General features: G+C 29.9%; 1 protein-coding gene across 9 annotated transcripts in view; it reads right to left on the bottom strand.

Annotated features, from left to right (window-relative positions):
• Window positions 1–25,544, bottom strand: part of LOC113511544 (cAMP-specific 3',5'-cyclic phosphodiesterase) — a 547,503-nt gene that overhangs the window by 198,413 nt on the left and 323,546 nt on the right. For 2 of the 9 annotated variants that reach the window (XM_052897786.1, XM_052897790.1), the window contains exon 1: window positions 20,964–21,102. The exons of the other annotated variants lie outside the window; for them this stretch is intronic. The gene's annotated coding sequence lies outside the window, so the exon portion shown is untranslated. Of the gene's footprint in view, window positions 1–20,963; window positions 21,103–25,544 lie in introns of those variants that run through there. 9 annotated transcript variants of the gene reach the window in all.

The following is a 25,544-nucleotide window of genomic DNA, read 5'->3' as shown; positions in this document are numbered from 1 at the left end:
TCTCTATCTGAAATATTAAACGTACGCAAAAATTGCATAATGATTAACTGAGCAATCAAAGCGCTAAGAGATAAACAAACTCCTTTACGTCACTTATATTTAACAAAAAAACTTATATTTAGTTGAAACTTAAAATAATCTTTATACTTTATTCGTAGAGTTTTATGTATCTATATATCTGGTAGATACACTGTTGCACTAATTCCCAATAGTACAAGTATAAAAAATATCTGTTAAAATTAACAAATTAATTTTGAATATAAGTAAGGTATAAAGTGTAAAAATTTTACTAACCCCTACAATATTACAGTGTGTTTTACGAGGTATGAATAACATATTACATGTATTTTTAATGTTACTAATACGAGTGATTTGGGTCACTCTATATTAGCAAAGTCTATAATTATCAGTAGTAAATGGAAATTAGCTTAAATCTTAATAAGCAAAGGAAAGAATCATATAAAAAAACAATAACTTTTTTATACCCTTGAAATATATTTTGAAGTCGTTTCAATACTAGCGTGCAATACATTATCAAGATTTGTATATCTTAGTAGGTATCTAATTACAGACAAGGTCGAAGGTCCACCAACGATAAGAGTGACGTCTTGATTGATGTGGCACCAACGAATTCAGAGCTCCGTATACTCATTTGCCACGATATTAGATTAATTCAGTTCAACAGATCTATTGAGAATTTAGTTTTCATTACAAATTACTTGTCTAACGAGCTAGCTCAATATTTCTAAGCGTTCTTTACTATCTACAAGTGTTTAGAGTTCTGTCATTACTACACAAATTAATAGAAAACTAACAACGAAATTCATTTTAACTTATTTGGCCTTGACCAACTCGCATATTGATGTTAAATTGCTGTTTAAACCTTCACTTGTGTATATTATACTTAGAACAGAACTACGGACTATTCTTAATCTATGAACTGTGGTATAGTCATAAATACGATATGGCAGCAATAACAGTAGCACAATAAAAAAAACTATTTTATTTGTAACTATCGCAGACTCGCCATATGATACATAAGCCAAGTTGCGGTTTCCGCTCGTTGGCAATTTGAGTTTTATTAAATGTATTTGGCATGTTTAGCGAAAACAAAATAAGTTCAGAACTATAATCATTAATGTGAAAGTGAATTAATATTTTAGCCTTTTTTTAGGACATAATTATTTTTTATATATATCATGTGTTTTCGTAAGCTTCTCTAAATGTACAATTTTGATATCTCAAGTTTTTCTCACAGACATTTTGAAGTACCAAAAAAGACTCATCATGTATGATCACGTATCTACTCTTACTTACGAACGTGACAGAGGCCTCAAAATATAACGAATTAGACTTACTTTATGAAAATCATATATTAAGAAAGAAAAATAATTATTGTTTGTTCTGTTCTAAAAATATAATACTAATTGATTGTTTTTAGATAAGAAATATATAGCAGAATATACGGAGTTAATGATTATTTCGTATTGATATCTCATAATAACGTATAATACGTTGCCGTTTAATCTTTGAAAAGACAAAAACATTCTCGTGAATAGGCGATAAAAATTTACGTACAAATAATCTAAATTGGGTATGAAATTTGAAATTTACCTATTCACATACAATAAGTAGGAGACACGGCAATAATTAGTTCCCCAAGGAACTTTTGTCGCATGGTGCTAATCCCATTTGTGAAACAAACAGACAGACAGCTATGAAATATAAATTTGTTTGTCTTTATAAGATAGAGCGACGTCTGGAATCCGATTACATTGACCGGATTGCGGAAATGATACCTAAAAACGAAAAATATTTGTAGGAAATTGAAACTCAAATTATTGTTGTATTTAAATAACAAAAAGCAGAGCGATATTTTGTTCTGACCTTTTACTAATTGGTTTCGTCAGTAGAATTTATATTATAATATTAAGATAAAAAATTGTATTTTCTTATCTCTGGGGCTATACTCAGACGTATTTTTAAGCAATCTCTAAAAAGAGATTTGTAATTTTTTTGTAGTTCTGTTACTCGATCCTGAAATGATGTTTATTTTTGGAATCGATATGAGAACAATTTCTTGTTGATCGTATTTTAGTTTCGTTAACATTTAAACTGCAGTTTTTTTTTGTAAACAAAACAAACTGCTTATTACAATGCACAATCTACTCATAGACATACAATTCTGAATTGTAAATTCAATTAGTTTTAATAATCTCTCTATAAAAAATACGTTATTAATCATCTAGTGATGTGCCGAGTCAAGCTGACTTGAGTACTGATTCGAATATCTACTGAGAGGGACACTCGAGTATTCAATATAGAATTTAGATACACGGTGTTCGAATACAGGTTTCTGGTACTTACGGTACTTGAACACCATTCATGTGTTTATTATAAGTTCATTTAATGAGTTTTTTTTAAATAGTCGAATACCAGGAAAAGGTCGACCGAATATATCATTAAAAACAAAGAACAAAGAAATATTTTTATTCAAGTGAACTTAGATTTAATAATTTTTGAATAATCATTTGTTCACTATAGTTTATTCGGAATGCAATTTCAGCCAAGAACAACGGGCAAAACACTCAGCTGTTACTTTTTTCAAAAAGTTTTACTATATAAGTAATGAAATTGTGTGAATACAAACTACTAAGTAGCAAAAGATTATAAAATTTTAAATAAATAGTATATAATTCAAACAAATTACTAAATTAAATATTTTTTTTAATGAATGATAACGAAACAGTAATCCTGCCTGCGCTAACGGTATATATACACTGGTGGGGGTACCAGTGACGGATGATAAATGAGGATGAAAGCAGATCAGTTGTGAATTGTGTAGTTATGAATTCATGAAAAAACAATCAAGATGGTTTCCAGGGGGTCGATTTGATAAGGTATATTATTAGCAATGGGGCGTCTAGTCCCATTATTAACAATCTCTTTCCCCCCAAATAAATCGGTTGTAATGACCAGAGCTGACCAGCACCTAAAGGCAGCACCCGTTCACGAGTATGACAAGTATTATAATCGTTGTTTTTTCTACGACTGAAGTTTAATAATGTTGTATTGTCAAAATCGTTACGTAGCGAAATACATACTGTACTCTTATATTACTTACTTATATAAACTCATTTTTCATTGGTTTAGGTCTCGACTTGTCAAACTTTATTTATTTATTTATTTCTTTTCTTGAGTGTTCTGATTTATTTTCTTAAATTTAGTACACTTTAGTATACGAGAGCCCCGTTATTGTTAATGGAAACAAAAGATAGGGCTTCTAAATTGGAAAAAGAGAGTGATGTATGGAGGAAAGAGATGTGAGCCGCGTGGTCGTTTGCTACCCTTTTACATAAAAATGAGGTAATAAGTGGTTTACATATTTAGGGGTATACAATGTACATCTCAGACGTATAGTACGGCGGCAGGATATGAGGAATTGAAGAAGATAAGAAGCAGGACTGTGTGCTTAGACAAAGGGTACCTTAGAGAAAAAAGGAAAGGGCAAACGATGATGAACGACTTGATGAATGAATCTTCGGCCTGTGACTGCAATTGTAAAGTTAATGGATCATGGTCGGTAGCTGAGGAGGCAATTCCTTTGACAGTTCGATTGCACCCTTGGCAATTGATAGATTGATGACTACTGGTATCGATTTAAATTTCTCATTAGTGTGATGTTAGATTCGGATGTATAAGATTTTATATTATTTATTCATTATATTAATAATTGTGAGTTAGATATGTCACGCAGTGTTGTTAATACCAAGAGGTCTTCTAGGGCAGAACCCCTGACCTTAGTATTATAAATTTGTATTAATCGACTAAGTTAAGAAGCTCATAATATTAGCAAATAATTATATAATACCATAGACTCTTGGCAAGACTGATGCACATGGAAATTTAGTAGAAAAAAACTGTAAAACTGCACGCGATGCCACGTAACTCTTTATCGTTAGTATGAAGCTCAAAGATAATGTAGGATGATAAGAATAGAACCCCTAGCTAACGCAGGCGAATGGCGTCGTAAACAGTAACTTGGACTATTTGGTATACCACTTACCGTCTTATTTATTTAATGAAAACCGTTGGTTGTATGCATACTGAATGTATAGTGATGAAATATTTAAATTTAATGAATAAATTCTTATCTTCAAGTTACTCGAGGGTATTAGGTACGTCACTATCAGCTATAGTTAGGTAGAAATGAAAGAAAGAAAAGTACTTAGATACCAGAGGGAGACTTTGTACAAAAGTCGATTGCTTGGGTACCTCTGTCCCATTCGTGTTTCAACCGTGAAGCAGTTGTGTTTGCATGGCTGTGTTTCGGTTTGAAGGGTGGGATATGGCGTGAATTTACTGGGTACAGAGGAATAACACCTGAGTCCTCAGGAATGGCAACGCATGGGGGGTATCATGGGCGAAACAGTATACTCTGTTATGTCCATGGTACTGCTCATGTCTATAGGCGACGGATACCACTTTCCATCAGGTGGGCCGTCAGCTTGTTTGCCATTCTAAGTTCTATAAAAAAAAAAAAAAAAAAAAAAAAAAAAAAAAAACTTCTTTTTTTATTTAATAAACATTGTTAGTTTGTTTTCTACACATAAAGTGCATGATGATGTCTTTTAATAGAATATTTTATCTATAAATTATCTATAAGTTATTTCCAATGGCATTAGCGTTAATATTAAATAGTAAAGTAATAGAAATGTAAAACAAGTGCGAAGAGCCAAAATTTTTCAAAATTTCGACATGTGAAGTAATCGTAAAAAAAAAGCCGATACCAAAATGAATTTCAATGACGTTAAGTGTTTAATATCAATAGTAGATCTTGGACACATCGCATAACATCTAGTCTCAAGCTAAGCCGCGGTTTGATTTTAAATTCCATTTTTTTTCTTTTAATCGCACAATAATTATTGTAATATTTCTTATAAATTACATAATTTTATATAGCAAGCATAGAAAATATAAGTTACAGGTAAAAAAAATTACGGTTTCCGTATAAATGCTAATTAATGGCCAATACAGGATTAAGCCTGACCTGGTTTAGATATCCCGAATCACTTCCGATATGAAGACTGATGGGCTAATGTATTTATTATCGATTAATCAGAAGTTAACGACGTCCAGTCGCCCACTAGATTGCAGTCAATTACAAGCACTTCACCCACTCGCTTAGGTAGCCACTTGAGTAAGATTATATTAGAATATTAATTAGTTTCAACGATTTTTAATTATTTTTTTGCATAAATCGAAAATTTACATCTCCCATATGTATTAAATAACAACTTAATAAAGTCATATCATTGTCAACGGATAGTCATAGGACGCATAATTTGTCATAATAAATGTGAGCAAAATATATAGGTATAATTTTATGACATTTCTAAATTTTCATGCACGTCCACGTTTTCATCGCGGAAAATTTAAAGCATCCCCACACAATTGCATACAATTTGCTCTTTTATTATGTCATGATAAAATCGCACCATGATATAACTTGGTTTATTAATATCCTACTTCTAAATCCCAAAAGGGACGTAGCACGTATGCCAAGTAGGTTAGTGCAGGGTTTCATTTCGAGTTTTACTACTGTACTGTACTACAATTGAGTTTTGTGTTATATACCTTTGGTTGCGTCTTACGAAATTCAAAAGTAAGAATAGGACATTGTATTTTTTCATAGCACGAAACAGAACGTCTTTTACACTATAAAATCATTTCGTTTAAAAACAAAACAAAGATATTTATTTATATGCTTTTGTACATTCACTTATAATATAGATATTAGGTTTTACCTAAGTGTACACAGGCGATCTTATCCCTTAAAGGGATTTCTTCCAGTCAACCTCGAGAACCCAAGAGGAGAACGTATTTATAGGGTTAGCATAAAAAGCATAATATATAATTTCTCTCGATCAAAAATGAATTTTTAAATTCAGTCCACAATTTAAAATAGAGGTGATGAAGACGTCGCATAAAATATAGGCTATAAAAAAGTAGAATTGAAAATTTTCTTATTTCTGAAGTCGATTGATTTTTTTTTATATCATAAAGAATAAATTCTACTAGATAGAGATTTGTGGGTTAAAATTCCTATTTATAGAACACCTGGTGATAAAGAGTTAGTTTCAGCATATACCTACAACAATTCTGATCACAGTATTGTAATTGACATAGGTTGGACATTGACAGTGTGCACTGTCCCAAGTTTATAATGGCAAAATTATAGACACAAATAGGAAGACTGAGTTTGTCAGACAGCTGGCCGCTATTCAACGTTGGCAATATTTGATTCCTCTACTAAGCGAGATCCATATCTTATTACATCATTTTGCTTTATCCGATCTTTCTTTTGCTTTCCTGTTCATAATTACCTCATTTTTAAGTGCCTGCTAGCGTGTCTGTGTTACTACGATAAAAATAAATTATACGTGTTACTAAGAAGCTGATCTAATGATAGTACTCATTTAGTAGGGATACATTGAATTCCTAGATTTATGATCTTTTGTTACTTTAGTTCTTAATATTTTTTTTACAGAAGAAATAAATTCTCTTCATGTCTAATAAAACTTCGTGGGTTTGTAATGGCACTGCACAATTACATTCGTATTAGCATATAGTATTTACATAGTACACGCTTTCTATTTTTTTTTTTTGTTCAATGTACTGGGTTTGGATTACTTACATATGTATATTTTCATTATGTATCACTTTTATAATTAAACTATTCAGAATACAAAAGAAAAAAAACAATTAAATGAATTACATTAGTATAAGGACTTAATTTAATTGTTTACTACGTATCTACATAAGTGGAACGACATATAATATTCTGTATCATCATATATGTTCTTATCATTATATATACTATATAGACAACTTTATTATAAACATACATTGTACATGTACTTATACTATTCACGAGAAAAGCCACGTAGCCACTTAAAATTCAGTATCTGCTTGTGCTTCGGTAAATCACGGTTGACTGGACTCATTCATTAGATAACTAGCTACCTAGTATGCAAACTGGCAAAACTGGTATTTTGAACTATAGCAATACCAGGATTACGCACTGGTAATTATTCTAACTTCAAACGTACAAATTTAAATGAATACAGAATTATCTGTGATTACCTGCTATGAATTCCAAAATTTCTTCAACAACGCATTATTGCGACAAATTGCACCAAGGTTAACTGTGCTTTGCTTAGAAATGAATATGACGTAATTGTGAGTATTTTACTCGTATAACAGTCTTTTCTAAGATTCGTGAAATGAATTTTTATGAATTGTGTATTATAAGTAGTCTGGTAACCCGTTCTAGTGAGATGATTATTGTATTAATATTTATTATATTATTTTATCATTAATTATATTGCAAAGATGGTAAACAAGATGATAGTAAACGATCCGTGTGATAATAATGATGATAATAATGATCAGTAAACTATAGATGCCTGGAACATCATGGGCGTTTCGTTAATTATAAGAAATCTTATTAGACTCTCTTTAAGATTTTTTTATTAGTAGTTTCTTGAAGTAGTTTCCCTCTTGTTGTATTTGTAATTCATAACATAAACAAAGTGAAACATTTTTTTTGTATATGTAAATAAATATGCATTTTTAATAAATACTCGTTGCAGATAAAATAACAATAGAAAGTATCTATTCTATTTTTCACATGAAGTAAAAATGTTTCAATCTAAAAATAATCAGTAAGATTTTAGAAAAACAAAGGAACATTACTCTCTGCCAGAGACAATGTGGGTTAAATACAATTGATATTCGACAGCTAAAGGCGTTAGGGATTATCTTGTAAAATACGATCAATTTAGCTCAGAATAAATATACCCATTGGATATTTAATTGTAGGTGTTAAAAGTTTTTTTTCTTTTTTTGTAAATTCAATGAGTGTTATTAGATTTAAAAGACTACATTTTTTGTCACTATTAATTTTATTTTTGTCACTTTCAAAATGAAATAAGCTTTACACTTTAATTTGACAAGAATTAAACTAACAATTCTCTCTAAAATTCACTATGTAAAGTGAACGAATTGTTGAGCCAATACTATGAACGACAATTTTAGAGTAATAATTGTTTGCTTCTAATAAGGCTGTCACTGTTTGTGAAACATGTAAAACCGGGTAGTTATAAGTAATAGGGTAAATTAGATTCTGAAAATGGCGTATCAATACTAGATATCTTAAAGTGTTAGTAAAACAATACAATTACAATTACAAAGCCATATAAAGCCAGAAAAAGTTAAAGGATGTTAGTTACCGTTATGGCCTACTCGTACGTAGCACTCTATTTACCAAGTTTACGAATAGTAGAAGGAAACCATAAATTTTAAATTGACACAACGTTTTAATATCCAAAATTGAACTCTTAATCACTTAAGTCTCGGTTTACGCCATAAATATTAAAAAATCAACAAACTCAGTAAGTTCATAAAATTCTCGTTGTGCATAAAACAGTCTGACATAGATTTAAAATTCCGCATTTTAAACCCGAAACAAAATAATAATAAATTAAAAATGTTTAATGGCATACCTTAGTGTATTATTAGTATAGATAAATAAATAAAAATATAAGCTCCGTCATATTTAATACCAGTATGGATATTCATCTAAGTTTTATACATAGTTTTTAATTTTTATTCGGTCGAAATCTCGTAACAATTCGATATACGAAAGCCACAAGCGAAATAAAACCAATAATATATCCGTAAGTAAATAAAAAAATATATCCGTAAGTAGAATTGAAATAACCATCTTCCTATTTACCTCCTAATTTCAAATTAAAATCTCGAATAAGTCATAACTGTGACGTTGATGAAAGTCAGATATCGGATTAAAAATTGTTTAAATCCATTAAAAATAAGCGTCTGAATTTCTTCGAATTGAAATCTAACAACGTAACTTCAATTTGCCTAATGGATAAATACGAGTACTTACAGACCTCAAAAGCATTGTTACAGTCGATAAGTCGTTTGTAATTTTGTTCAATGATGTTATTTAATTGACACTCGTTTCTCACATGAATAGATACTTCCGTCTCAGTAGGTAAGCTTCTAATTAACGAAAGGCCTTAAATGATTCATTGAGCAACCCTTTATTGATTCACATACTCTTACGTATATATGTATTTTTGATGCAAAACTTAAAAGTCATTGAAGAATATTATATAGTAAAGTATTATAATCAGTAACTTAGATGGCAATTTTCTAGAAACATAAACTAATGCAACAGAAAAATAAATTTTATTTTATCGGTCTCACATGGAGTATTAATGTGACTTGTGGGCGGGAGCACCTAAATACCAGCTTACTCTTTGACTCAGTGCAACGACAAGCTATAAGAATTGTCGACGATCCCAGGCTCACGACTGATATCGAATCCTTAAGTCTAAGGAAAGATTTTGCTTCACTCCGCTTGTACAATGTGCTCAGAGGAAGTGTTCAATATGATGCCTACTATCACTTTCTACCATCGTACAGAGAGTTCACCACCATATTTTAGAGCCTAAATTGTTGCGTATAGCGCGGTTTCAGAGATGTTTTCTCCCAGGAACGTTCAGATTATCGAATAAGCACATTGTCGAGGTTTATTCAAGAGACTACAGCATGGGAATCCTCAAAAAAATGGTAAAGAGGTTTCTTCAAGGTCTAAAATAAAAAAAACTTGAAATAAAGCTTAAGGTAACTATTCTTATCGAATAATGTAATTACAATACTTAGCAAGATGTCAATTAGTTGTTAAGGTATTAAAATTTACCAGTTACTTTGCGTGTGACTCGAATAGAGATTTTTTATCTTATTTCCTCTCAATTGGAAATCGCACTTTTAGGTTTTACTGCTCCCATCAGGTATTCTTGTACATGATTATGTCGTTCGAAGTATTGAGATCTGTAATTATTTGTAATGATGGATGGATGGATATATAGATGGGAGTTTTGTATTCTTTCATGCAAAAATTACTGATTAGATTAGAATGAAATTTGGTACACGGGTAGGTGATATCCTGACTTAGCACTGATTCATGCAGGTAAAGCTATACGATACAGCTAATAACACAATAATTTTCATTCGATAATTATTACTTAGAACATTTGCATAACATTTTATTTTAATCAACTTATACATTATCCTCGTATAAATTAAAAATACATTAAAATAACATTATCTGCGTGCGTACAGTACCCAAATAAAACCGAACATAAAAACATATTTTTTGGGTATGCATTATTAAAATATCGTCTTGTTACATGTGAATATTTTCCTTTTATATCATAAATTTTTACAAAATTAATATTTCGTGAGCATCTGTTATTGTTATAGAACAGGTGTTCACGGTCGAGTAATATACGAGTACATACCTATCATTGAAAATAAACAACGAATGATTCAGCCCATGAATTTAGATGATCGAAAAATAAAAAGTGTTTTTGTCGATTGTTAGTAACCATTATTATTGTTCGACGTATTCATAATTTATGTGCATAAATTTTCTACGCAATGAAAATATTCTTTCAGAAAAATAACTATTAGAACAAAATTGTATGTATACCTAAGTGGAACCATTCCAGCATGAGAGACAAAAGGCAGTCACGTCCGACTTATTAGTACAATTACGCTGCTTCTGAATAATTGCCAAAACTGCCACAATTTAAGAAGTTATGATTTGTTAAATTTATTAGAACATAAACTGTAAACCTTGACTGTTCTAAGAATAAACGCCTTTGTAAGAAATATAATTTTATCTTATTAGAAAAGTAGGTAATTTCTTCTAACAAATAAAAGTTTGTATCTGTCAGGAAACCATATTGGGAACAGCCTCAAGGGATGGAGATACCTAAATGCTTTTATGAACAATAATTCGATATAAAGAATAGATAATAACATTTTGTTACACTTTTATATATATTTACTTTCATATTTTCATGACGAGATGATCAAAGATTTTAAATAAAATAATTTACAGTATATTACATTAATTGAATACCTAAACTTTTATAAATGACTTTTGAAATATTATTACGGTTTTTTTACTGGTTACAGTAAGTTTTCATTATCTTACTTATTTCGATTTTGATTTAGTAAATACACAATAGGCTCGTTGTCATCACTAAACGTGTTGATTAAGTTTTAAAACTATTTTATTGTATTTTTTTCAACCCTATATCTATTTCGTTCCATGCTCCTTAAAGGAAAGTTGATTACTTTCACAAAAACTATATACATGATAGAACATAACTTTCCCTTAAGGATTTCATCTTATTATACCTCGTTACTCTGCTTGTTATCCTTTCCTTTACATGTAGTATATACCAGTAGGTATTGTAAAATTAAATGCAAAAGCGAATCTATCGAATCGATCTGTCGATAACTGACGGAATAATAGGGTGCCACCAGAATAAAATGGAGACGAAGTTACGAGATGTTCAGTCAAATAAAAAAGAAGGTCTTATTGCTAGTGTGCTATCTTTGAAATTTATTTTTAACCAAAAATTCTCTACGATACTTTGTGTAAAAACTGAAGATGTTTGCTTTTTACTCGACGATTGAGATCGAAAGGAAGTATTATTATTTACAGAAGTCCACTTTGTTGCTTTTAAAGCCATGAATAGATTACAGTAGCATACCTTTAGCTGAATTAATTACAGATCACAGATAACGAACATTCGATCCAAAGTCGAACTTGGATTAAATTCCGACTTGAAGAAATTATTTAGAGTACCGGCCACAAATCCGCTATTGTACTATTGTTTCTATTTCTTTTGTAAAGTCATATCGTTAAATAAAAGCGTTATTGCTTTCTAGTTTATAAAAAAACTTTATGCAGTTAAAACAATTATATTTTTCAGTCTTACTAACAAGGAGATAGAAATAAACTTTTAACCGTAACACAATTCTATCTTTTAAATTGTTCTCTATATATTTGCTATTCTCTTTTTAAAAAGAAACTTTTCTGCAAGCGAATGTGGAAAACACAGAATCTGAGGTATGTTCTACTAATGATATTACAAAGAATTTAGCAGAAAAAGTTGTACCGTCAGCACACTATAATTATGGGAATGTTGAAATAAACTTATGTGTACTAATGGCTTTTGTAATTAAAGCAATAAGCACAAGATATTAGTAACAAAATTACAACAACTTATACTCTATAAATAATAAATTACTGTTTATTCTTTACTACTGCAAATTAATTACAATGTGTTTGTGAACTACAATAAAACAAGGTTACCAGAATTTGCAGTGACAGTAACAAATGGATCGACCAAATTCACCGGCTAGCATTGGACAAAACCACCCCAATATTAATCCAGCTACTTACTATATAGAACTATATATAGGTATATAGTTCTAACCTTAAGAATGTAATTCTCAGGTGGCTTGATGTTCGTAAAAATCTGATTGAATCGTGCCTTTTAAGAAATTTCCAATTAATGAAAGAAACACATTTAATTCGCCATGAAAATACAGCTGAACTAAAGTAAATATTTGAATCAGGGGACAAATTATTTTAAAGTAATAAATCATTATCATTATACCAGCCGCTAATTGTCCACTGCTGAACATAGACAGCCACAAGGAACGGTCCCGAAGCCACCTACATCCGTTGACTCTTTGCAATGTATTTGAGGTCGTTACTCCATCTGGTAGAGGTGTGGTTTGCACTGCGTTTGTCTGTACGGAGTCGCTACTCAAGTACCTTTCTTTCGCTTCGGTTGTAAGTTTTTCGAGCTACGTGACTAGCCTATTTCCAATTCGGCCTACTTATTCTTCGGTCTATGTCGGTCACTTTAATTCTTCTGCAGATATTCTAATTTCGGATTCTATCACACAAAGAAAACTCTGAGCACAGTCTTCTCTATAGCTTGCTGAGCAACTTGGAGTTTCTGCATACGACCAACAATGTAGGACCATGTTTAAGTTCCGTAGGCCATCACTGGCAACACACACTAGTTACACACTTAGTCTTCATATTCTGAGGTATTTTCTAAATATCATAGAAAAGAGACGATGGGACGTAGTTTTCCGAACGCTGCCCCGTAGAGTTAAATTTGTCGGGTGACTTCTCAGTCGAAGTTAGACTTGCCGAGTAATAAATGTAAACGAATAATTCACAATCGAAATTCATAGTAAGGAAGTTGCGAGCATAAATGTCGTAAAAGAAAAAATATGGACCTAGAATCAAGTTATGGGAATGAAAAATCGGTCACTATTATAAATGACTTCAATATGTACATATATGATATTTGCAGTATTTCTTTCAAATATTTTCCTGTGTAGTCATGTCATTTTATTAACTAGTTTGTTTTTATATCAACTACTTTCAGAATATACTACATAGACTCGGAAGCAACATTACAGAATTAATGTGTAGCTAAATAAAGCTTGTATCGTATTGATCAAACTACTTAAAAAAAAGGAAAAGGAAATACTCATTGAAATTAATAAAATTATTACCTTAAAAATGTACCTATTAAGTCCATTTAAGCAATAATATTTTAATAAATAAAAATCTTAGAATGAAAATCAAATTTATAACACCAATTTAAATGATAATTCATTAATATGTCCAATCATTGATATGTGATTACATCTGTTTTTTTTTTATATCATATGATTTCACATATACAGGCTACAGTAAGTTCAAGAAATTAACTAGGAAGTGTAAAATTTCATTTGAAATATTTCATTCCCACTAAACGTTTAAACTGAAATTTCACACTAAAAGATAAATCTATCATAAATTTTCATAGGTAACTCGATAAGTGAAACTTTCATAAGTATAGTCAAATTAAAGCAGGCCAAACTATGGGGGTAGGCTTTGGCTTTGCTTTATAAAGTAAAAGTACAAAACAGAAATTGTAAGTAAATTGTAGGTAATTAAATATTTTCTTTAACATTTTCTGACAATAGCGGTCACATTATAATTAGAGAGTTAAATGTTGTACTTCATTTCTCTCTAATCTAAACAAACTTTAAAACAAATCAAATATAATTTCCATTTTGAATACACAACATGTTTTCTTTTCAGAAAAAAATACATATTCATTTCTGGAAACCGAGTTTAACGTTTTATGAGAACAATAATTGTTATTTTTATACAAAGCTTGTGAAAAAACAAAAATTGTACAATAATATAATTTGCGACATCTTCTTTTTGCGACAAACTTGGAAGCATTAAAGTAAATTGAGCTCTTAGGAAATCAACATTAATTTAAATTGAACTCCCACATGTAAATAAAATCTATCTTTAAGGACACTATTTCATGTATTGTGTATGCAATGCCTGAATGATAAATTGAAGGAAAATAAAAAGAAAATTGAATAGAGCTGAAATAGACAACAATTTCTAGGTATTTTAATATCACAGATTTATTTCTGATAATTTTAGGGATTCTTGAAACATGAAATGACAACAAAATCAGTTGTTTCTAGAATTGAAATCAATTTGTTTGTTATGTCATCACGAAAAATGGCTGAACGGATTTCATCGAAGTTTTTTAATTGAATAGGATTACATCAACTATTAAACTGGTGTATATTTTACTAAATCGATCGAACGCATAATGAGATACAGCTTAACCTCAATGTTATACAAAATGGCATCGAACGTAAACGTAGAGGTGTAGAGTTTACTATTAATTACATCGTCTTATATTGTTAATGAAAAATTCATTAGACATTATAAACATCAAATAATCACATTATTTATTAATTTGATCACTTGATTGTTACACCGACGAAGTCGTTGGCACAGTTAGTTATAATATAAGTATAAAAATGTATTTAGAATAAGCATTAGTATTAGATAAAATAGTTTTAGTTTTGCTAAAATAATGAGATAAAGTAAATATAACAGTAGAATATTAAGGGATCCGAATAGACTGGTATCTACAGACATTGTAAAATACAAAATGTGTTACAAAATTTATACAAATCTATAACTGTAAACCTTATTAAATTTACTTTTTAAGTGCAAAACTATAGTCAAGTATTAATAAATAAACTTTTTATTATTTACATTTTATCTAGCTGTATACTGCATCTTTGTACAAACAATTAAATACTTTATAAATCAAAACATAGCAAGACTTAAATTTAGTTTGATTTAATACCATCTTTACTATGATATACCTAATACCTAGTTTTTACTTGAGACTATCCACGTGATCGGAATATGTAGGTTAACCTGCCTCGTTTTACATCTTATATAGTGCATGTATACCCAATTTCACAAAAATTAGTTGAGCCATGAAGGCGCCAAGAGGTGACAAATTTACAAACTCACTTTCACGTTTATTAGTACGGATTAGTTATTAAAGTTGGTTTGCAAATTAATTCTTAACTTTGTAGCAAGTGTACGCATGATTTCATTTAGATTTGATAATCTTAATAGTTACTTAATAAATAATAAATACTTAATAGTTACGGTGATAATACATGCTATTTCTCTATCTGATACTTACGAGGTTGATTCTCGTATATTATTTATTTATATAAAAAAACGTGTATGTCTATCAATTACATATAATACGCATAGTACGTATAAGTTTAAAGTTGAAGTAGCTGTTTTTACTGTTTTGGCTGTGTTTCGGTTTGAAGGGTGGAATATGACAGTGAAATTACAAGGTACAGATTAATAACACCTTAGTCCTCAGGAATGGCAACGCATGGGAAATATCATGAGCGAAACATTATACTTAACATGTTCATGGTACTGCTCACATCTATAGGCGACGGTTACCACTTTCCTTTAGATTGGCCGTCAGTTTGTTTGTCATTCTAAGATGCATATCAGCTCAGAGGAATTGTTCAATATGATGCCCACAGCCATTTTCTACCATCGTACGGCTTGTCATCGACAGGGAGTTCATCCTCATATCCTACAGCCTCAATGGTCGCATGCTGCGCGGTTTCAGAGATGTTTCCTCCCGCGAACGCTCAGGTTGTGGAATGAGCTCCTTGCCGAGGTTTTCTCAAGAGACTACAGCATGGGGTTCTTCAAAAGGGGGGTAAAGAGGTTTCTTCGGAGTCGGCAACGCACGCGTAATACCTCTGGTATTGCAGGTGTTCATAGGCTACGGTAACCACTTATCATCAGGTGGGCCGTATGCTTGTTTGCGACGTCAGTGGTATAAAAAAACATATATAAAAAAGTTTTTTTTTAATGTTTCTAATTATTATTTATAATATGAACATAGATATCTTAATGTGTTAAGCAGGTTATTATATATATTTATGAATACTCATAATACTTTTTTCTCTATTAAATAGAGATTAGTGAAATATTAATAAGACTCTATGATATAATCTATAACATAGAACAATACTATATTATACCGTAATTTTGTAATGTAGGTATACATCAACTCTATTAAAAACTCCTTTATCATTGTATATTCCAATCTTACCCTTATGTTAGAAGCCCAAATTGGATTAGTGGTAAGATTATGGATTTGCGTACTGACAGAACTTTGTAGATTTATCTTGAATTAGCTACAAACTACAAATTAAAAAAAATATTTAGCTTATTTCTCTTGTATACCATAATTTCATATCTATTTTAAATTATACATGTATGTTATTACTGAAGAAATATTGATCTTTTGATTTAGTTCTAGCTTATAACAAGCATTGTTAAAAATAAGATTGACAATTCGACTTTGGTGACTCAAACTAATATCCTTTATTCATAATTATGAGTGTATATAATTGATTGTTGTATACATTTTTTCAATGATAAGATCTAATGAAAAAAGCGTTCTGTGTGTATAATAATAGAAATATGAGTCAAAATAAATTGAAGTATTGTGTCTTTATATTCATTTATAAGGTTCACACTTCTTCATATTCTTGGGAAGTTCTTTTAAAACATAAATTAGTTGCGAAAGTTACGAAACTTTACTACGTTAGAGTGAACTAACGACTAGATACTGAGCTCGACATGACAAAATTATAAGAATTATATTTAATTCATTTTGCTACAAAACTTTTTGATTCATTTTATATAATTGATTTCGATTTTGTAGTCCAAATCTTCTTTTGAAATAATGGTGGGCAAATAAGCATAAAACCCGTCTAAAGGTACATGAACAACGGCTTGTATATACTTAGATAAGACTGTGAACTTTCAGAAATAATGCTACAGAGTAGAAACGATCTGGTCCCTAGATATACATTATAATTTCATAAATATGTATGTAGTAGTTGATTAACATATCTTTGAACTATAAAATACCTCAGTATAGAAAAAAACCTACACTATAATAATATATAAATATTAAAATCGTAGACTTTGTATATTGAATAATTAAGTAAAATACTCGATGTATCTATACAAAATACCAGATCCAATTTTTTTTCTTTGAATTCTGTAAGAACCAATTAGAATCCTTTTATAATTAAGAGGAAGCAAACTGCAAGAAATGGATATCTCGAAATAATATCATTTTACAAAGTATCTCAGCCATCATGCTAATAGTAATCTAATTTCATACGTTTTTTCTATCCTACTTTTACGAGCATCATGGAATAATCATCCATTTATTTAGTAATTTAATGATATAATCAGCTTGATACTGTACTTAGTTTAAGTACCGTTTTTTTTTTTTACAAGAATCTGGATCAAATTGCAATTTTATGTGGGCATCTATCACCCAATCACATATAATCGCCTAAAAGGATTTTGATTGAATTTGGCACCCAAATTGTCATTAAATTCATTATTATAAATGATGGTTCACATTATAAGTATTTGAAAGCATATGTATCGGTCGCTTATAGGCTCCATACTTCAATACTTACGCAGAAAAAATGTTCCTTTTGAAGTCTATTAAATAATTAGAAATAATGTCGATGAGGTGATTCATCTATTATAATTAGACAACCTATGAACAGTATGTCATATACCACTTATGTTCGAAAATTTAAACAACAGCACAATAGAGGTCATAGATTTAGCTTATGTATATTCATCGTGTATTATTTAGTTAGAGGTAAATAATAAATAACCTTTTAACGATAAATGTTCATACTAAGGCAACATTTCAAAAGTTTCCACGAAAGAATTTTTACCAATACATATAATCTTAGCATAGATAGCAATCGTTTGTGAATGTGTGTGTGGATGTGTGTATATGTGCGTCACAATGTTCGCCAAAAGAGAGCTGCGCTCAGCATGTTGCTGTAATGTTATGTAATTCTAAATCCTACTCGCTCTGCAATAAATTTAGGCTTCTGTGGCGCACCTATATATATACCTGTATTTGCAGCATACGGTGACCCTCCATGAAATGAAATGATGACCTCAAAACTTTTTAGGTTGATAGCTGCAGGTAACATATATATGGTTTGTTGTTTTGTGGTAACATATAGGGAAAAGTTACTTTAGGCAGAGTATGATGGTTAGATTAAAGCGAATAATTAGGTGATATACTTCCAGTTGATAAACGAATTTTTGTACCTTTATGTTTATCTACCTATAACTAACACATTTAGCTGTTAGGGTATACCTATTAAGAAACTATGGCAGATATAAAAAATAACGTTGACATAAACAAGTTTTATTGTTGACGTGTCACAACAAAATAAAGAAAAAAAAAACTAATATTTTTACTGAGTAAAGAACATGGAATACTTTTTATTTTTTCTTTGTAACTATAAATTACAATGGAATCAAAGTCTGTAAACCCTAATAAACCACTTAAAATTTCATTACTACTAAAAAAGTTAACTAAATATTGCGGTTATGTAACATTTTAAGCTTGCACTAGAACTATGTTTATTATCAACATTATATCATAGCAAATTAGCGTAGATTCGTAGGTTCTAGCTACATTTTATATCTTTATGTATAAACAATTTTAAATACAGTCCGTTCAATAATTTTAGTTCTGTTTTAAAAGCACTACAAAACTGCTTTAGTTTAAACAAAATTAATGGAACAAGATACAAAAAAAGGTTTTTTAATAGTAAGTACACGCTTTTATTCTTAAAAATTTATCATTAACAAGGTTACCGTAAAAATTAGTAAACGGTGAAGAATTCATATAAATAATTTGTTAAACTCTTCAAAATTTATAGCGATAAATATTAATCCAGATTTATGAAAAACGTTAACCAAAAATTACAGTTTGTTAGCAAGTGTTTGAGTTGTATGTTTAATATCCAAATAAATGTTATCTATGCTATAAATTCATAAATTAGTTACCAAAGGTAAAAAATAAACCAATTAACATAAGTACCATTAACTTTCTATAAGATTTTATTGAATCAGAAAACGTATTCAGAAAATATAAAAATAGAGATTCCATTATCAACCTTCAGTTATTTTAAGCAGTGATTAAATGCTATATTAATGCTTTGTTTTAAATATAAATACTTTACTTGTATAACAACCATCAAATATATTTATAGTTATATAATTATACTCAAGTATTCCGTCTCTTTCTACCGCACTTGATTCTAATTTGAATGGATATGACAAACACCTTAATAGTTTTAATATTTGTTGGAAGATTACTAATATATTTACTTTCTTATGTTAAAAGTATTATAGTTACTACCTTCTGTAGATTGTTCAATGTATTTCTATTTGAAATAAAATTATTTATACTGTTATTTGGTAAATTGATCTAACTCCAATACTGAAAAAGTGTTCTCTGAAATGAAATAAATAAGTTAAAAATAAACTTTGATCATTATAATGAAAGAATAGTTTAAGTTAGGTCGTGATATTTATAAAGATATCTTACGAAAGTATTGAACTGTAGAATGGTTTATCGGAGCGTATAAACAGACGTCACGGATAAATTACAGAACTGTCAATGATAGTTCGAAATTCGAGATATTCAGATTAGCGTAGGATAATCGAGCTGTCCTCTTTCAAGAGAGGTATTGAAAGTGGTGTTTTGACTAGAGATACTTCAGTTGGCTTTACAATAATACCACAGTTGGATCATGACTCATCCTCAATTCTTATGATTTCAATCTTCGCCAATATGAGGATTTTCCGTTTTCTAACAAAATGTAAATCCACTGTAGCTACGTATTCCCTTATGAATAACTGAATAAGAATGTTTATTTTTCTGGATAGCCTCAATGTGGTTATCATTGTCATTCCTTCTTTAACTTGTTATTCTCAATTTCCTATTTTCACTGCAGTTAGTGTTACAAATTGATAGAAATATTTTTTGAATTTCAACATGATTGGATAATAATTACATAGTTTCTATTATATTTCAATGAGACTCGTATTCTACCAATAATTTCTTGTTATTCTTCTTTGACATACAATGTTTATCATTTCATTAATCTTGATAAGACGCAGGATTCGTGCTCATCTTAAGGCTTATTCCGATAAGAAGTTTATCTTTGATAATGATGAAAGGTATCTTCTTTAGTATAAGTTCCACCATTATTCTATGTAATAACTAAAGTATATATAGCATATGTTGTATATACTTTATGCTGTTCTGTACATTAACATAGGCGTAGATGTATTGTCCATGTAGCCATACGACAACGCTTCATTGAATTCCAATACTGTTCAATGCGCAAATGAATTGTCGTCATTATGTTTTAGCTACTTTTGTTTTGTTCATCATATCATTGTTTTCAGATTCTTCTATTTCATATGAGTTCCAGTTTATATATATATGTATACCAATGTCCTATAAGATATTGAACACCTGTCGCAACAATTATGTCATTGTGACATTTGAAGCAAACATCTGTCCACACTACGAAAATAATATCAATACTAACAGACACTTGAAATTTTTGTTTCATTTCCAAATGAGTGTGTTTCAAACAATTTTGTAGTAAACAAGATTTTTTTTATATTACCTTTACAGTTGTTCGAGTGAGGGTAGCTGAAAGGGGTACAGTCGGGAAATACACATTGTACAATGCGCGGACACTAGGTTGTTTACCTGGGTATAGGACGCGAGATGAAGCGGGCGCGGTAGCGGTGGCGGCGGCGTCGCGTCGACCCGCGGGGGCGCGTGTGAACGCGCGTGCCAACCGACTATGACTGCCGTCGCTACCGCGGCCGCCGCGCGTTTCCCGGCCTGCGCTTATCGGCCACTTCACCACTATGCACTCTGCCGTGCGATAACGATTTTTAAATCCTTCAAAATTAATGTAATTTACTTTATTATATAACATCTTATCTTTATTTAATTGTCTATTAAAAGTTACTTATAAAGATAAAAAAGATGTAGAGGAAATCCATTCATCACTGCTACCGTTTTTATATTATCAGTGTTATCAACAAAATACTTATTAACATTGCGTAGCGTTTCACTCAATGTTCAACATAGAATGTCTAGTAGTTTTATAAGAGCATAACAGTGTCGCAACGCGTAAATCGAACGAGATAAACCGATGGATTATGTGATTTCTTAGTTCATCTCACGGGTTGATCTAGTTGAGTATTATCATATTTCATACCATATTGGGTAGTCTTTATATTTAGTATATCCGTACATATAAAAATTTGTATGGTATAAGTTATATAATTCAAATATCGTACTTGTTATTTTATAGTTATATACGCGACTCAGATATTATTTTCTAAATTAATTCCGTTTTATCTCTAAGTTCATTATTTTTTCTTATACTTCTATTATAAAACATAGATTTATACGAATTTGGGCAATAACAAAACTTTGTGTCTTAATTTAAATTTCAATGCCACTCTGCGCTGATGGAAATATCATTAACGTACCGAATTAATCCAAATGACGGCGGCAAGCTTGATCCGGGTTAGGTTGGATTCAAATACCCTGGGTGAAACTTTAAACTTGAGGGGTTATACCAATATTGTAAATAAAAAAAAAAAAGAAAGTAAATACTCTGACTATGCTGAAAGAGATTACAAGCGTGAATCTCTTTTTTACATTATATATTCTCCAAATATCTATTATAATAAATCACTGCACTGTCATATAATAAAGTATAGATCTTTACTCCTTTACCCAAGGGTTAAAAGAGATTGCTCAAGTGATAAGACGATCTTATGTATTATACTACTCGTACTATATATTTTCAGTCAACTGAACTACTGAGAACAGAGATGTATGTCACAATTTAACAAAGATCAAGGGTACTAGCATTTGTACGCAGTATAATAATAAAAATGGTTAGGTATGTTCCTTAATCGACAGTTAAGTTTGCGTTGTCATATTTTAAGTAAACATTTTTTTTATCTAAATTGCTTTTTTTTTAATATGTATTTATATAATACCTAGGAATGAAAACAGCGTAGTCGTGATCAAGCCAAACATTATTAATGTTCGTATTACGGAGCAAATTTTCGAGGAAAGGAGATCTTAACCAAACAAACTCTTGTGTTGATAATGGATGCCCAAAGGCTGTTTCTAGCCCAAAACCAAACTATCTTACATGAATTAACCTTGTTATAATGTAACATAGTATAATTAATATATTAATAATATAATATAGCTTTTATAATGGTTGATATCTATTTAGTAAAACCCTAAAAAAGGTTGTTATGTAGTTTTAATGACTTCATTTATTAAATAAAAAAAAATTGCAGTTTACTCCAGTGTTAATCCCGTAGTAATTTTGTGAAGTTCGAATTGTCTTTATTAAATTTATTAAGTGATATATTATTCTCTCTCTTCAGTCGTACATTTTTGACAGAGTGTTCGTGGTTTCCATGAAGGCAGTGGTGAATTATCTATGAAATTCTCCTAATAATTAATATTACATGTGATGGGCAAATGTTTCAACATATATAATATGAAGAATTTATAGATTCTAAATGATTAAATATATCTGATATTTAATAATTTAGAATCTATAAATTCTTTAGATCTTTAAAAAATAATAGGTACGGGAGTATATTGTTACAATTGATTCAGAATTATCGAAGATATAAGTAACAAACATATGTACACAAAAAAAAATTGCAGTTAATTTGAAAAATGAATTCACAATAAAAAAAAAACTATTAAAAAAAATATTCTAAATTACTTAAGCCACGGGAATAGCTACTATATTAAGGAATACAAAACGATACATATTCTTACATAGAAATAAAAGTACTCATTTCCACCGTTCCATTCTGTTAGGGGATAAGGAATGTCAGAAGTTTCTATTGGTACAGGAAAATTGTTTATTTAAGCTAAAAGTATTTTATCAATAATTGATTGTAAATACACCAGGTTTAATTTAGTGTATATTTATGTTTTCAGAAACATTTTATAAATTTCATACTTTTTTATGATTTGTTTAATAAATACCTTATATTCTACTAATATTAGAAATTTCAAAGTAAGATTTATTTTTTTATACTACTGAGGTGGCAAACAAGCATAAGACCCGCCTGATGGTAAGCGGTTACCGTAGCCCATGAACGCCTGCAATACCAGAGGTATTAGGCGCCCGTTGCGAATCCTAAAGAAACCACTTTACCCCTCTTTTAAAGAATCCAATGCTCTAGTCTATTGGGAAAACCGCAGCAGGGAGCTCATTCCATAACCTGATTGTTAAGATGTTTGGATATTTAGATATTTGTCTGTTTAATCATGTTTAAACGGCTAAAATTTGATGCACAGGTAGTTTGTATAACAACTTAACATATAGGATACTATATATACTGATTAATGTTGGCGAAGCTGCGGAAAGAGGCTAACGTTACTAATAAGAATTCTTCCTTGACATTAGCTATCAAGGTTTTTAAAATTCTAAAGCCGAATTTATACTATAAAACTAGTAGCCTATATGCATTTACCTCTATTTATATATTAATTTCATAAAATTAAATTATAAAAACTAACGAATTTTGTCATGTAAATGTAATGTAAAATAAACGTAGTGTCATAAAAGTGACTGCATATTAAGTAAAATACGAATTGCGTAATGTAAATTTGACATTATACAAAAAGATCTTTGATGTAGTTTATAAAACGATTCTATTAGATACCCTCCAAAGTACGAAGCAAACGACAATCGTTGTCTCAATTAGTTGTTTGAAAATTCATAGTTTTAATCTGATATTCAATTTTTAAAATCTAGTCCAAACATTTTTCTAGTCGAATTACTACTTCTTTGTAAGAATTGCAAAACAAATTTTAGAATACTGTATTATATTTACATTTGTTATTCTTTTGCCTTAATGAAAATTTAACAGAATAATCTTTGAATGAAAAACAATCGAACATCGAAATTTCTTTCATACAAAATAATATGTTATGTATCTTGTTATAAAAAATTTAATAAAGAAATAGGGTACACTGAATAATAAAAAGGTAATGTACAGTCTACTGTGTGGTTTATAAGATCATCTTAAAGATAAGTACAATAGTTTGAAAGAAAATGTTTTAACTTTTATTTAACTTTCATTTTACAAAGACTGAATTAAAAATAGACAACTTTAATTTCTTGAGAGGTTTTTACATGTTAAATAACCTCACGATATAACTTTGCTTAGTAACATTTTAGATGAAGAAAACTATTTATTCTGCCTCCAGTCATAAAACTATTACCATATTTAATAAAGAAACTTATTTTGTGAATTTTATATGAAACATTAATCAACTATTTTCTAAGAAGCGGTAAAATGTAATTGTGTAATTGCCCTAGTTTTGTTGAAGGAATGGAATAAATTTTTATAAAAGGTTACGTACTACTGGTAATGGTAAACAAGCTGACATACCACCTGATCTTAATGGAAAGTGCCCGCTTTTATACATGTTGCCATAAGCACCATGAATTTCGTAAAATAAAATGTGCTGAAAGTAGCACCCTTCATGGGTGCTACTAAGGAGGATTAAAGTATAAGACTTAATCCTTAGTCCCACTTAAAACCAAATTTATTACTTACTTGCGATTAGGATTTTGATTCAAAGGAGATATTCCACTAGCTATATTTAATATCGTTATCATAAGAACCCATTAACTCTCCACCAGTCGGTATGAGTCTCTCTATAAATGACTGTAATATCCATATTGCTGTTCATGTCTATGACTATTACTACTTACTATGGGTCGTTTGCCATTCTAAGTTATAAAACTATAAAAAGTTAAAAAATAAGCTAAAATAAGTAATAAAAATTCTTATCTTATTTAAAGGTCTAGATAAATTATACAAAACTCAATCTCAAAGTACCTGTACCAAAAAAGCAAGACCATTTATCAGATTTAAAAATATAAATATTCTCGGTTTATTGTATCACTGCCTTTAGTAAAATATTTGTAAGAGAAAACAATTGTTTGATTGGGCGGTCTTTGTTTAATTTTGGCTGGGAACCAATTAAAGAAATAATCCTTGCTATATAAATGGTAAAATAATTTATTAAACGAAAAGCCTTATACATATTATCCAGTTTGTTAATATAATTAGTTAAATTATTCATTTGTGCATTTAGGATATGAATTGACTATTTAAGTATACGCTACTGACTAAAGTGTATATTAAACTATATAAAAAAATATGATTATGTAAAATAAATAAAATTAATACGAGACTTAATATATGAATATTT

Source organism: Galleria mellonella, unplaced genomic scaffold (assembly GCF_026898425.1).
Source record: "Galleria mellonella isolate WM207_F2 unplaced genomic scaffold, CSIRO_AGI_GalMel_v1 utg117, whole genome shotgun sequence".
Taxonomy (NCBI): Eukaryota; Metazoa; Arthropoda; class Insecta; order Lepidoptera; family Pyralidae; genus Galleria; species Galleria mellonella.
The sequence above is the reverse complement of the archived record's forward strand: the minus strand, read 5'-3'. Positions and strand labels throughout refer to the sequence as shown.